Source organism: Protopterus annectens, chromosome 2.part0 (assembly GCF_019279795.1).
Source record: "Protopterus annectens isolate FY-2018-M chromosome 2.part0, PAN1.0, whole genome shotgun sequence".
Taxonomy (NCBI): domain Eukaryota; kingdom Metazoa; phylum Chordata; order Ceratodontiformes; family Protopteridae; genus Protopterus; species Protopterus annectens.
The window spans coordinates 1519286854-1519303337 of NC_056728.1; positions in this window are offsets into that span (position 1 = coordinate 1519286854).

Genomic DNA, 16484 nt, shown 5'->3' on the forward strand with positions numbered 1-16484 from the left:
TTATTCTTAAAGATAGGTACCAAATATTTTTTCTCCACTCCTCAGGCATCCTCTGACTTTCCAAAATGTCATTAAATAATCTGGTTAAAAATTCCACTGCCATTTCTCCTAAGCACCTCCATGCTTCCACTGGTATGTCATCTCAGCCAGCAGCCTTTCCAGTCTTCATCCTCTTCATAGCTGTCCTTACTTCCTCCTTGCTAATCTGCTTCACTTCATGATTCACTATCCCCACATCATCCAACCTTCTCTCTCTCTCATTCTCTTCATTCATCAGCTCTTCAAAGTACTCTTTCCATCTACTCAACACACTCTCCTCACTTGTGAGTACGTTTCCCTCACTGTCCTTTATCACCCTTACCTGCTACACATCTTTCCCAGCTCTGTCCCTCTTTCTAGCCAATCGGTACAGATCCTTTTCTCCCTCTTTAGTGTCCAATCTCTCATACAACTCTCCATATGCCTTATTCTTAGCCTTCGCCACCTCTCTCTTTGCCATGCGCCTCATCTCCTTATACTCATGTCAACTTTCTTCATCTCTTTGACAATCCCACTTCTTCTTCACCAGCCTCTTCCTCTGTATACTCTCCTGTACTTCCTCATTCCACCACCATTTCTCCTTGTCCTCCTTCCTCTGTCCAGATGTCACACCAAGCACCTTCCTAGCAGTCTCCCTTACTAGCTCTGCTGTAATTACCCAGCTATTCGGTAAGTCTTTCACTGCCTCCCAGTGCCTGTCTTAACTCTTCCCTGAACTCCACCTCACAATCACTGTTTAAGTTGTCTCCAGACTGATAGTTGAAAAAAGACAGTAGTAGGTAGGCTAATGCTGATATGAGTCTTCACACACACACACACACACACACACACACACACACACACACACACACACACACACACACACACACACACACACCAGTTGCTGCTGTGAGATAGGACCCCTATTTATCTATCTAGCTATACAAGCTAGAGAACACAGTACTTAATTCTAACACCACTGTAGACATTTGACTTGAACAGTGTCAAAATGCTCTTTATAGAGGATGACATCATCAGTGTATGGTGAGAAGATGATGATGGAGTCATACACCAGTATTAAAGTATTTTCTGAATGATATTTGAGTGAGTGCAGAAGCACCTAGAGTCAAGCTCTTCTGATCATGCACTCACCTACCAAAGAATAGACTTACAAGATGCCTTCCATGAGGTTAGAACCACTACCTATTTAGTTATACAAGCTAGATAACACAGTACTTAACACTTGTAGAGTGCACTTTATAGAGGATGACATCATCCTTGTGTTACAGGTAACATATACCATTATCAGACTTGGGTGCAAAGTCAAGATTTGTGACCTGATTGTAGGATCACAATTTGCAAAAGTACATATAAATACATATTGGTAACCTAAGTTAAATAAGCTGTCATGAATGCATCTTGATGAAGTGAGACAGACATGTACCTGTTTTTCAAGATGTTGTGTGGGTGAGACACACACACACTCATACACATGCACACACACACACACATGCACACACACACATACACGCACACTCATACACACTTGGGAAACACCAGTAGTGCAATGATGGAATTATCTGTCATCATATTTGGATGAAGGCATGTCCACATTAACACAAGTTACTGACAATATCAATGGGATATTATCATTCATGACCAATGGCCATGGTCACTATTACCAAATGTTGCAAGCTATGTAATTATGGAGTCTATTTGACAATGGCCTTGTCCTAGTTACTAATATATCATTTACAAGTGTATTGCTGCAGGGCACTAAAGAATATCAGAAAGTATGTGTTCAGTCAGTCACACATGTTAAGTTCTCTTCTCCTGTGTTTATGAAAGCTTTTCCATGTAATGGAGGATTAGAGTCTAGTAAGTAGAGCTAGATATACTAAACACCTCTTCATAAAGCGCTTCACCAAGAAGCTGAGTTGTGCAGATGATGGCAAAGTATTAGTGCATGCGTGCTTTGAATTTTAGGAATTCAACTTGGACTTTTGAAGTGGGAGTGTCCACCGGTGCTCACTGCCAAACTGTCTAAGATAGGGGCATACAGTATCTGACCTGATTGGAGTTAACTACAAAATACATATGTTTGTTGTTAATGTTTCATGGGTCAGGCTTGCAAGATATGTTAAGGGAGGAATTGATGACAGCTAGTATGATCTGCATGATGTAGTCTATCTCTGAACTGTGGGGCCAAAATGTTGTTACATAAATAACTATTGGCCTTGCCTTCCCCATTTGCACGATATTAAGTGCCAAGCAAATGCTGTCCACTGTTAAGTAAAACATTAAAAAATTTAATGTAGTATGCCTTCTTTCATGCAAACAGGCTCAGTTGTGATGCATGGCTGCTACTGAGCATGGAAATAAACCTGCTGCCTTGCTTTCCCTGTGGGCCAGTGTGTAGGAGCAGTGAGCTCCTGCTAAGAGCACAGGTGAGCCGGAGTTCAAATCCAGATGATTTTCATTTTTTTTTTTACAAATGGCGTCAGGATGTCATTAGCTAAGTAAATTTGATCACAACTGCAAATGTGAGTATCAGTGACTACAATAAAGTATGTGTCTTCCCCAAATTGAATCAGTAATGCCTACCTCAATACAATTCTACAACCACCAGCTGTTTTGCAGGTTTCACTGCAAAGCACAAGTGAGTTGTATGTACAGTTTGGTACAAATGACAAGGTGTGGTACATCTTTTGAAATGATTAGAACATGTCAGCAGGTAAAATAATTATTTTCCATGGGGCTGATATCCGTAAAAACATGTGCAATATGCTTCTTCACAGTAAGGTCAGTTTCCAATTCATATTATATGTACATTTCATTAATTATTCTACTTGATTGTACAGTATATTCTGGTGAGACAGAGGAAGTGATGACAGACACAGGGCTGTAGAGGGTATAGGAGGTATTTTCCTGGTACATTCATGAATATTCTAATGGTGCATTGGTATGACATGTCTTCTCAACCAGAATATATCATGCTCTGTAGCATGAATTGTATGAGATAAGGATAGAGGAGATATAGAGTGACAATAATTAATAATTACTACATCCAGATACATCTGTTTGAAGAAGATGTGCGACATCCAAAATATAATAGTGCCATGTAGGAACTGATTTTTGACAGTTATATCAATTGTGCCCCACCTTACAGTTTATTTGATAGGCAGATGTATCATACTTATGTAGGAGAAGGGGTAGACAGATGGACAGGCAACAGATACAATGTATCATACTTATGTAGGAGAAGAGGTAGACACATGGATAGGCAACAGATACAATGTATCATACTTATGTAGGAGAAGGGGTAGACACATGGATAGGCAAAAGATACACAGGAAAGATACTTCTGAAAACAGTCCTTAAGAGCATCCCCTACTGCTGGGTTATAAACCTTGACAAGATGCAACTGTATGTTTATACGTCTGATCATCACCTGAACATGACCCAAAGGGGATCCTACAGCAGATTTTAATACCTTTCACACTACAGGAGCACTGATCACTTATTGGGTCAAGGTAACATGTAGGTATTATCCATCAACAGAGTCATGACAGTATGCAGAAACCATGAGATGACCTTTGCATCCATCAGACTAACAGATGCTCACACATGCAGAGGGGTGGGAATGAATGGGGTGAATACAAGGAGGGATGGATATACACTTAACAATGTTTGGTGTAATAGAATATTTATGGACATGTTTTTAGAGTGGTCTCATTATTATAGGTTCATAGGTTCATAGGTTTATACTAGGCTATCTGCCCTAAGGCATTTATAGTGCCTCTGTCCAGCAGTGACCCAGAGATGATTCATCTCCCATCCACAGGTCTAGATTTCTCTTGAACAGAGTCAGCGAGGTGCCTCACATGGACACAGCATAGAGTCTCTGGGTTTTGGTGGATTTGGATTTTTGAGGTGCAGCATGTCCATTAATTCCGGGTTGGACATGGCCTTGTATGTCAGGCACATGTCACCTTGGCAGCATATGACAGATTTTGGAGTCCCTTTCCTTTGGGGTCTCCAATTGCTGCAGATGTCGGGTGAGATACATCATCATTGGTCTGATAAAACAATGACCTCACTAGATCTGGATGTGATCAGGTGGGCAATGTAGGTCTTTCTAACCACTTTTAGCAATGTGAGTGTCAAAGTCCCTGATAACCTCTTCTTAGTGGATTGCCACCTATATGGTTATCTGTTTCCGTGAGTCCCTTCTGAAGGAGCCAGCAACTCTAACCCTGTGGGTTCTGTCCTTAAGCCAGTTTGCAACCCATCTTGTGACATATGGGTTTACATTTCAATGGCCTTGGTGACTATTAAGTTCAAAGGCATGATCGAGCTCCATTATGATCCTCTCCATAGCTTTGCAGACTAGATGTGGTAAGGCTGAGATTAAACAGCTGCCTTATGTGCGGGTTTAATTCCTCATTTAGCTCATTAAACTGCTGTGTTCTGTAGCATGAACTGACTGATATAGGGGCAAAGATGGGCTATGAGAGGGACAACAGGCTTATCACAAGCAGAACAAGTTTATAGTTATGGGGATGAATTTTGCTTCAAATACTCTTTTTTAGTATTCATGTTAACTCCATGAGAACTCATAACTGTGACAAATGTTAAGATGTGGGTGATCATAGACATTTAACGTGACACTAAGAAATGATACAATATGCAATCGGAATCAAACACTTGATGCTATGGGCAAAAGCAATCTTCAGTCAAGTAATTTGTGTTAACACTCCACACTGGAAGTTACACTTTGTTATATCTAGCAGTTTAAGAACTGTCACTGTAACTGTTCCAAAGTAGTGCCTTTACTCTGGGTTAACTCTGCGCTCCTGTAGCTCAATGACTTTAAGCAGTATTACATGGAGATAACTGGACTAGTGTGGCTGATGGCAAAAACTCACCAGGTTTTGCTATAGGACGTTGTGATACGAATGTGATATGAAAGAGGGGAACATTGAGAGAGTGTTATTATTTTGACTGTTGCCTCACTATATCTCGACATTTATTTTATTCTTTATTTTATTCTTTCTTACTTCTTTTTGATATATAGAATGATGTTATATTCTGAAACATTCTAGTCTTCTGGGCAGGCATAATAGGTGATACTCTGTTCCAGAACATTCTGATGATTTCAGCAGGTTACATTTGATTACGAAACATACTTTGTTTACTACTTTTAGTTATAAAACATGACTTGTCTGGAATTTTCTAGTAATGTACTAAAACTCACAAGGTTATTGGAATATTCCAGTGTAGTACTCGAAATTTGCAGAATCATTGTACTTGGCAGGATTTGCTGTTCCTTCTGGGGTGGGTGGCCAACACCACAGAATGCTCTAGCAAGATCCGGCCTACACTGGGAAAGTACTGATTCTCATGACTTGTAGTAAATAACTTCGTTCTATATAGCTGGGGCTCCCTGCACTCAGGCTGAAGCCTCACCTGTGGAGTGGACGCACTGCCCAGGGCTGTTTTCCCAATGAGGACTCCTGCCTGACTGTAATGAGGCTTCCCAGTCGAGACTGAAGACAAGATGAAGTTTTCTCTTTATCGGTGATGTATAACTTTCTTTAAATGTATTATCTAATCTTTCTTTTTGTTAAACTTTTTATTTTAATAGAATAGAGTGGATTTACTTTTCCATTTATAACAGACAAAACTTATTAGCTTGTTAGTCCTTTTGGTAGAAATAAAGTTTGTACTAGTTAACTTTTGGTGAAAAGTGTCTTTATTTCGAATCCTGCTCATTAGGCAATACATTATTTTTGGTGCAGCGAGCAGGGTTCAAAATGTTTAAAAGGAAAGTAAGAAGGACATAGCATTTTTTTGAGATAGAAATCCCAGGATGGGACCAGGACCTGTACAAAGCATTAGCTTTGGAATGGTCAATGGGTACAGGATTAAGTGAGAATTGGGATGTTTGTTTAAAAGATGCCGAACCTGGTTCATGCTTACAAAAGGTTTTAGTGGAAAAAGGGAAAGAATTGAGTGCCGTATGGAGACGGGGCTGGATCTTCTTGACTACATACTGAAAATAACATGATGTCAAATACATAAGTGAAAAAATAAAACAACTAGAGAAATGGATAGCAGAGTTAGAAAAACAAAATGTAATTTTACAGTGTCAGATTAAATTGTTAGCAGACAAAACCGACATGTATCAGCATGTAGCTGAAAAGGCTGCAATACGAGTAGCAAGATACAAATATCGAAAACGAAGAGGCAAAGTTAATAAAAAAAAGTACAAATGTCAATAGCGAAGGCAGGTTTTGACTGGGACCCAGATCACTGGGATGGAGATATCTGGTATTCTGATTCTGACTCTGATAATGAAAATAATATTTTCTCGGGAGGGGAAGAACAAAATAAAGGGGACCAATAAAAGTAAAACCAATTCTTCAACGATGGCAGCAAATGGTTAACTGAGCACAAGGGCTCCAAGAAGGGCAGGAAGAACTTCATTACAAAGATTTTACTCAACAGGAAATAAACAATTTGATTGAAAGATTTAAACAAAAATCTGGAGAATCATTAATAGCATGGATAGTGAGACTGTATGAATTTGGGGCTGCTGGAGTAGAAATAGATCAGATAGATACTAAAGGATTTAGCATGTTAAATAATGATCCATCAGTCCAGGATGCATTTCGAAATTATAACAAAGGTGAAATGGCAAGTCTTTTCAAAATTATGGCAGATTGCTGTGCCGAAAAATATCCAATAGAAATGGACTGGCCTTCTAATGATAGGCCATGGTATACGTTATGAGATGCTATTCAAAGAATTAAAGAAGAGACAATGAAAACTGCTTTACTTGTAGGGGGTGCTAATGCATTACTACAATGTGCTTTGACAGTTTCTGTTAGAAATAAGATTATTAAATTAGCTCCTCCAGCTTATAAAATGGCAATACTGACATATTTAATTAGTGAGACGGGAAATCCTATTTCTCACGTTATTGAGGGATTGCGGCAGTTGGGAGAGTGAGGAGAATGGGGACCAAAGCAGTTAAATAATGATAGACGAGAAAACAAAAGTGCTGGACAAAAAAAAGCTCAAGTATCCCAAAAAGATATGTTTACTGCATTATTGAAAGATGGGGTATCTAAGGATAAAATTGATGGGATAGACACTCCGACAATGTGGGAGATATACAAAAAACGAGGTCTGAATAAGAAAGGTAGGCAAACTCGGAATGTAGAAAAACAGGAGGAGAATGTAGTAGGCAGCAAAACTGAGAATATGGAAGAAGGTTCAGTAGTTCCCTCTGCTCCACCTGTAACATATCCTGACTTGTCAGATTTACATTTCGATTAGGAAATTGGCCAAGCTCCAGTAAGTGGATGGGCTCAGCAGGATTTTAGACCATATGTAGATTTGACAATATTCTGGAAAAATAAAAATGAACAACAGATCCAAGCTCTAATTGATACTGGAGCAGAGGCCTCATTAATTCATGGGAATCCAAGTTTATTTAAAGGGCAACAAGTTACTATTACAGGACTTGGTGGAAATCAAATTAAAGCTGTTCAGACAATGTTAGAAATGAAAATAGGTCAATTGCTACAGAAAAAGTACTCTGTCCTAATAGTACCTGTTCTTGAATATATAATAGGAATTGACATTTTAAAAGGGTTGACATTGAATTTATCAGACGGACAGTATCAATTTGGTGTTAAGCCATATTTTTCAGTTAAAACAGTTATAGTAGGGAAATTTAAAATACCACCAGTAGAATTACCTTCAGCAACAAAGGTAATTAGTTTGACGCAGTATAGAATCCCTGGGGGGGGGGCATAAGGAGATAGGTGAAACAATTCAGGATTTATTAAATGCAGGTGTCTTGAAAACTACTACGACAGCATGGAATAATCCAGTTTGGCCTGTCAAAAAGTCAGACGGGTCTTGGCGAATGACAGTAGATTACTGAGAATTGAATAAAAATACTCCATCACTAACAGCGGCGGTTCCAGATACAATTACATTAATAGAAAATATACAGAAACACCAAGGTACTTGGTATGCAGTAATAGACTTGGCAAATGCTTTCTTTACCATACCAATTGCAGAAGAGAATTATGATCAATTTGCTTTTACCTGGCAAGGACCACAATATACGTTTACTCGGTTACCACAAGGATATTTGCATAGTCCTACTATCTGTCACAAAATAGTGGCAGAACATTTAGACGAAATTAGGTTGCCTCAAAGCATGCAAATTTCACATTACACTGACGATATTCTTATTCAAGGAAATTCTGAGCAAGAAGTGAGTGAGTATTTACAAATAGTAATAAATCACATAAGAACAAAGGGCTGGGAAATAAATCCCAATAAGATTCAGGGACCATCTCAAACAGTAAAATTTTTGGGAATTCAATGGCATCAGGAACATAGAGAAATTCTACATAAGGCAAAGAAAAATATTTTAGAATTTCCAACCCCTCAAGACAAAACAGAGGCACAGCGTTTTATAGGATTATTTGGATTTTGGAGACAGTATATTCCCCATTTAAGTCAAATACTTTCCCCATTGTATAAAGTGACTAGGAAAAATATGAGTTTGTTTGGGGGGATGATCAGCAAAAAGCTTTTGAACAAGCAAAGCAAGCTATTCAAAAGGCTTTAGATTTATGCCCCCTACAGGACGGGGAAGTAGAGTTACATGTATCTATGCAGAATCATTATACTAATTGGAGCCTTTGGCAGAAACAGGGATCAAAGCAGGTGCAATTAGGATTCTGGACTAGGAAATTACCAGATGCAGGAGAAAGGTATTCTCCTTTTGAGAAGCAGTTGCAATCATGCTATGGGGCACTGGTAGATACTGAACAAATGACAGTAGGGCATACTGTACTTTTGTGACCAGGAATACCTATAATGCAGTAGGTAATGAGTTCACCCAAGACACATAGAATAGGTCATGCACAGGAGGCAAGCATTATTAAATGAAAATGGTACATTCAGGATAGGGCCAAACCTGGAATTAATGAGGTGGCGATGCTACATGAAAAAGTGGCCCAAATACCAATAGATCAACAACTATTTGTTACTGACAAGGCTGAACCAGTCAGCGAGTCTCCGGTAAAATGGGGTATGCCATATGTACAGGTACCGTTAGAACAACGCAAACATGTTTGGTTTACTGATGGGTCAGCAAGATATGTAGGAAATAAAAGATGTTGGAAAGCTGTATCCTATAATCCAGTGACTAAGAGAGTTTTAACATCCTCAGGGAGTGGAAAAAGTAGTCAGTATGCAGAACTATATGCTGTATATCAAGCACTGAAACAGGAGACGCCAGGAATATGTCATATTTATACTGACTCTTGGTCAGTGGCAAATGGATTGGCAACTTGGTTGCCTACCTGACAAAAGAATGACTGGAAAATTCATTAAAAAGAAATTTGGGGAAAAGAATTATGGCAATTGATTTGGGAAATGATAAATCAAGATACCGTAACAGTTTACCATGTTGATGCACATTGTTCTGCAGATTTTCTAGAACTGTGATTTAATTCTGTTACAGATGAACAAACTAGAATTTCAAAAGCTAATATACCAGATGATTCTGAGCAAATGGGGATGGCAAAATGGGCACATCAGAAGTGCGGACACCTAGGAGAAAAAGCTACTTACAGGTGGGCACAAATGAGAGGAATTGCACTTTCATTAGACTTAATTAAAACTGTTATATTCCAATGCCTGATATGTCAGCATACACAACAAAGATCCATACCTCATATAGTTCAGGGACATATAGGACACGGAAAGTTGCCAGGACAAATATGGCAAATCGATTATGTTGGTCCTTTACCATTAAATAAAGGCTGTCAATATATATGTACAGCGGTAGATACTTATTCTGGGTATCTTATTGTTTTTTCATGCCGACAAGCAACACAGGTAAGTACTTTAAGAACTTTAGATTTAATAATTTTGTATTATGGAATGCCTTTACAAATACAGAGTGACAACGGATCCCATTTTAAGGGAAAAATGGTACAGGATTTTGCAAAACAACATAGTATTGAATGAGTATTTCATATACCCTATTACCCACAGGCAGCAGGGTTAATTGAAAGAATGAATAGCTTACTTAAAGACCAATTTAAACAATTAGGAAATGGGACTCTGCAAAACTGGAGAGATAATTTAAATGTGACATTACAGATTTTAAATAATAGACCAATTTCAGAAACAGAAACACCATTAATGAGAATGTTAACTCCAGTGTTTCAGATCAAACCATATGTAATGACTGAAACAATTACATATTGGGTAAACTCAAGCAGGTGCATTAGCTCCTACTAGAGCTACACCTGAGACTGCAGGATTGAGTCTATATTCAATGAATGCTTGTAAAACACCACCAAGGACAGTTCAGCTGATTGAGACTGGAATTGGAATTCAAATTCCAACAAAGCATTTTGGTTGGATAATGCCTCAGTCAACACTTGCTTTGAAATGTGTTCTGGTTGTAAATGGAGTTATTGAAGCAGGTTATCAAGGGGAACTTAAAATTATTATGTTAAATACTTCAGATGAGAATGTTCATGTACAGAAAAAGGATAGGGTAGCCCAAATATTTATTGTACCTGTGTTAGGTGATACCATCACCAGAGGGTAGTCACCGCCTGTTACCACCTTCGAGAGGGAGCAGATATCTAATATGCATGAAATCAATTCAGGTGCAAAAATATGGGTCCATGAACCCAATAAACAACCTGAATAAGCAGAAGTTATCGTTGCTGGGAATGGTAATACTGTTTTAATTATTAAACCATGAAAGGAAAACTGGGAATATATACCAGCAGATTGGTGTTATTTGTGAGAATAATCATACTACTTTTTCTTGATTTTAGATTCCAATTCCAATGCTAATTGTTGCTGGTTTTGTATTGTATGGAGTCCCTTCAGTGGAGTGTGTAATACCAGGAGTAAAAACAGATAAAATTAATTCAACAGTACTCCAGTTGAGATCGGCTGCTAGTACACGAAATAGAACATAAGAAAATTTTACCTGCCCTGCTGGTCAAGGCTGTCCTACTACCAATTTGACTTTTGAAGGAAATTTAACTATTTGGAGGGTAAGAAGAGGGCATCTTTATGTTCAGTTACTAGATGGCAGACAAGTTACGGTAATAATTCAAAATTACACAGACATAAAATATTGTAATTGTAAATATGAACAGACATACTGAAAAAATTACTACTTTTGCCAGAATGGAACTGATATTTATAATAAATCAATTGATTTACAGAACATTATAGTATTGTTTTGTATGAATGCAACTCAGATTATAAATGGAATATGGGCCTCTCAAATAGCTATATTGAACAACCACCCCAGGGCTCACTTTGACCAAATAATTAAAGTGCCTTCTACATGTAAATATGTAGGACAAACATATCAAAAAAACTGTATTATATTTTAATGTTACTTTTCCAAAAACAGGTAAATGTAGACAAAAACGAGCTTGGTACAGTACCTTATTAGGGGGGATTGGTACAGGACTAGGAACTTTAAAATGCCATTGATGTTGAAGTTTTAGCTAATAAGATCAAAACTGTAGGTCAGGATGTTTCACAAATTATACATCTGCAAGCACAATGGAATCCTACAGTTTGGTATACTCAAAAACAGCTAGTTAGTTATGAAAAATAATTTTTGGATCAATTTAATGCTTCTGCAGTTCATAATTTGAAATTTGACAAAAATTTTTTTTTTATTGTACATGGTTTCTTACTGCCTGTATTTTGGAGCTTTTCTCCCCGGGCCCCTACTGAAAATGGATATATGTCCAGCTAGACTAGCCCGGTCAACAAATGTAAAATAAAATAAAATAAATAAAAATAAAATAAATGTTACTAAGTTCGTAAACTGGACAACATGTACTTTACAATCTTTTTATGTTTCAATGCAGAAGAATTTTGTGCAGACAAAGTTAATGCTTAATAATGAACATATATGGAGACAATTATTTCACAAATGGATACCTAATACTAATTGGATAAGATTGTTTTCTGAAAAAAACAAGATCCACAGATGATTTTTGTACAGGTTATATCATGCATTATAATGTTACAAATGCAAAAATAATGTGTCAATTTGTAACCTTGTCATTGGTATTCGGACGTCCTGTGTAACCATTCCAGTACTGGTTACCCCATGTAGAAGGAAATTATATTGACTTCTCGAACAGAATGCACAAACTGGAACACTGTACTGAAACGATGGATGGACTTATCTGTGGACAACATTTTCCTATATATGAACCATGTTTTCTTCAACATTCCATCAACATCTGCAAATGGACTGTATTACCTCCTACATTTGAAATGTTTGTAGAAATAGCACCACAATTTATATGTTTAGTGACAAACCAAACATTATTATATACTTTAACTCATCCTTTTGTAGGTTGTTTAGATAATGTAACTCATTTACATTGGCACAATGAAACTTATGTATTTTCTCCTGAGACACATGTTAATGTATTTCATACTTGTAATCCACAAAATGAAGCAGCTTTTCAGGCAAAACAATAAAGCCCTGAGCAGGGCAAGCTTAGAAAATTGTGAAAAAAACCCACAGATGGCTCAGCACACTTCAGTTCACTTTATTCCACAGAAACACAGCTTCTCGGTTGGAGGGCAGGGAGTGCCTTCTGTGTGGAGTTTGCATGTCCTCCCCGCGTTTGGGTGGGTGTTCGAAAGGCATGCGTAAATGGGCATGCCTTCATTGAAGGTTGAACTTCGAGCTGGCACCTCAACGTTTGTGAAAATCTACTGCCAATCATTAGCGGACCAGAGTTCCGCTGTGGTGACCCCTAACTGGGAAAAGCCGAAAGACAACAAAACCTCTGTCTTATCTGTACTTAGTTTCATCCCATGTGCCTCAGTTTTGCATTCCATTCCCTAGCCTTTCTGATGTCTGTCTCAGAGTCTGCCTGTAATGCTACGTCGTCTGTATGCAGCAACTTTGATGATCTGTCTCCTCCTACCTGTTTGTTAATGTACTTCATCACCAGTATGAACACCAGTGGTTTCATATGTCAACCCTGATGCACACCCAGTCCCACTGAGAACCCCTCTGTAAGACCAAACACTGCTCATACTTGTATTATCTGGTCCTTGTACATAGCCTGCACTAATTCTACCACTGTTTCTGGGATTTTGAACCACCGTAATACTGCTCAAATCAGCTTTCTTGGGACCTTGTCATATGCTTTCTCCAAGTCTAGGAATGCCCAGTTGGACTTTTTCCTCATCTCTAGATTCTTCACAGAGACCAGTTGTTTAAGGTCTTTACTTCCTATACACAAAGTACAAGTTTCGATCTTGAACTCTAGCCAATGCCTGTTTCGAGTTTGCATGTTCTCCCTGTGTCTCTGTGAGTTCCTTCTACCTCTGATAAACATGCTGTGTTTTCATCTCAAACTCACCAATGAATGGAGCTGTGGGCAACAGTACGGACTCTGCATGGTGTGCTATAGTGGAAGAGTTGTATAGACCAACTGCCTTGGGCATCTACTGTGTTGTGCAGTATCCTCAAGATAGGAAAATACAGATCACAGACTGTTTGCCATGGCAGGACTAGTCACATGAGGGTGTAAAATATTGCTCTAGGTAATTCAGTCATGTTTGTTTTAAGGCAGGCAATGCAGAAATGGAAAAGGCAATACTGAACACATATTACTTGTGTAAGTAATTATTATGAACCCCTCTCACTAAAAATATCTACTGTGGGACTTCAACCATGATTTACATTTGTTCTATCTTTTTAGCTCACCATATTTATACCTTATGCCACAGACACAGTCAGCTAACAGGTAGAATTTCTGCAGCCATTACCATCCATGGTGCTGACCACAGCACTATGCCACTAAATGTGTTTGCACTATATAAGATGACTGAAATAAAATTTTTCACATTTTCCTTAAGCAGTGAGCTGTGTTTGTGCTATGCCATGACCTCACACATGGTAAAGGTGAAATAAATGCACACATACATACCTACATACATACATAAATAAAGATAAAAAGAGAAACAAAGTTTAAACAATTAGACAACTCTGAATTAGAAACAACAGATTATTGTACTTATACAACACAGCTGTATTTAGTTATCTCTTTGCCACAGACACAGACACAGCTTTGCAATCAAATAATGTGCATACAAGCTATTCACATTTCAAATCCAGTATTAAACAGTTCATAGAGATATAGATTCTTGGTTGATTATACATGTGTAGATAACATATTTAGTCCAATGATGATTACACAAACATTTATGGATATGTTTGCAAAACTGCATCTTTGACTTCTCCTTGTATTCTGGGAATCCTTCCCTTATCCCTGCTTTACTATCAGATATGCAATTTCTACTGCATGTCCTCTCATTTTTCTTTCAAGGTGTGATGCATATACATGACAGTCAGTAACAGTCTTTAGCAAAGACAGCAAACTGTGTTGTTATTGCAAAGAAATATACATGTTGAGTGCTTGATTTTGTTTGAAAGCTTACTGTAGCTTGTTCCACCCTTTGTAAGTGTACCCTCAGTGGCACATACTTCAGGGAAGGGTGTCTGAATTATTGTGTTTGTTTCAGTCAGACTAACCATTCACAGTTGCAAGACACTAGCACCTAACAATGCTGTAGAGGCTACAATATGTTAAAATGTCAAAAGTTTGGTATTCAGCAATTCTAATGAGTTCACACCTAATTTGCATCTTTGTAGTACCCAAAGGAATGAATCTACACCATCAAAAGGTAACTATGTAGATAGGTAACTTAAAGGTGAGTAGAGACAGAGTAGATAGTGACTGTTAACTTCTTTGAAGGGGATTTTCTGCAAAGAAGCCCCTATTTTGCTAAAGTACATTTCTCTTACTCAAGTACATTTACATTCTAAGATTAGGAATGTATTTATATAGGCAGTACAAAAATAACAGTGTTGATCTGTATGCACTTCTTATATTTCACTGTTGTTGACATAGGCAGTTCTTGCAGTGCCTTACATTCATGGAATGGGATATGTTGTTACCATTTGCTTCTGTAATTTTATCTGGTATTGAAGATAACTATATTGCATTTTTTATCCAATTCAAGGAGTTTTAAAGGAGGCTTATATTGTATTAGGCCTCTCAGATGTCCCAGGGCTACCTCCACCACAGTGACTCTCGCTGTATCCAAAATGTGGGTGAGGTGCCATACAGGAGGATTGGTAGGGGTGCTCAGAGGAGTCCGGTTGTCCACTCTCCACCTGTTGCTGGTGTGTCATTACAAGTCACTCATATGTATAGGGCTGTCATGGAGGGACAAGCACGTCCCACTTGGGCCTCCAAGGACATGGTTAGGGTACTAGATGTGGCACAATTTAATGTTCATGACTGCCTCCACCAGATATGGAAGTCTACCAGGGTTGCCAGCCCAGACATTGAGGATGATTACCCTAGCATTACACAAGGCCTGGCAGTTAGTAGCATGGAACCCCTTTCTGTTGATGAAGACCTCTCCATGTTCCCCAGGTAGTGATTTAATATTATTGTGAGTGCAGTCTACCACACCCAAGACTTCAGGAACGTGTGCTATGGGGTAGATCTCCTACATATTTCTAGCTTTGTCCTTTGTGGTAAAAAGGAAATATATGCAGTCACTGACATACTGTAGCATAGCATTCAAGAATTAGTGTAGGATCCTAGATGCTAATACCTGTGACAACCCCAGATTGCCTCCTCTGGATCTCTGAAAGGTTCTTGTTGCTAACATTCTAACTGCTATCCATACTTTAGTCTACAAAAGTATTGGTTCCTTTTGGTTTGCTCTTGATGTCTTGTGAAGATACAGAGGTTGCAGAGTTCCTGGAGTGTGTTTCTATCCACCCTGTAACACTACTATTTCTACTTCATGCAGACCATGAAAAGTTAAACAGGGTCCAAATACCCTTCTCCTCCTTGCTTGAGGTCTATCATCATCATCATCATCATCATCAGCAGCAGCAGCAGCAGCAGCATAGACTTGGGCCTGTTGCACACACACATGCAGAAGAGCAGCAGCAGCTAATAACATTCTTTCTTTCCTGTGTAGTGTTTGTGGCTGTTTTCCAAAAGATTTTGGAAAATAGGGCAAATGGCTACACAAAATATACACGACTGCTTTATAGCTTGCTGAATAGCTCCACCATCTTGAACTAGTTGATTAGCATGTAACAAGACAAAGCAAATATCACTATAAAAAAGAGCAAGAAAACCCAAAAGGTAAAAACTTCAAAGCTCATAAAAGAAAATAAAAAAGCTCTAAAAAACAATCAAAATAAATTTCTAAAAAGAAAATACAAAAAGGGACAAAAAGATAAAGAGAAGGCCAGACTATCATAAAAGAAACCAGAAACTTAGTTCAAAATGATGACTAGTACAAAAAGATGTGCCAGATTA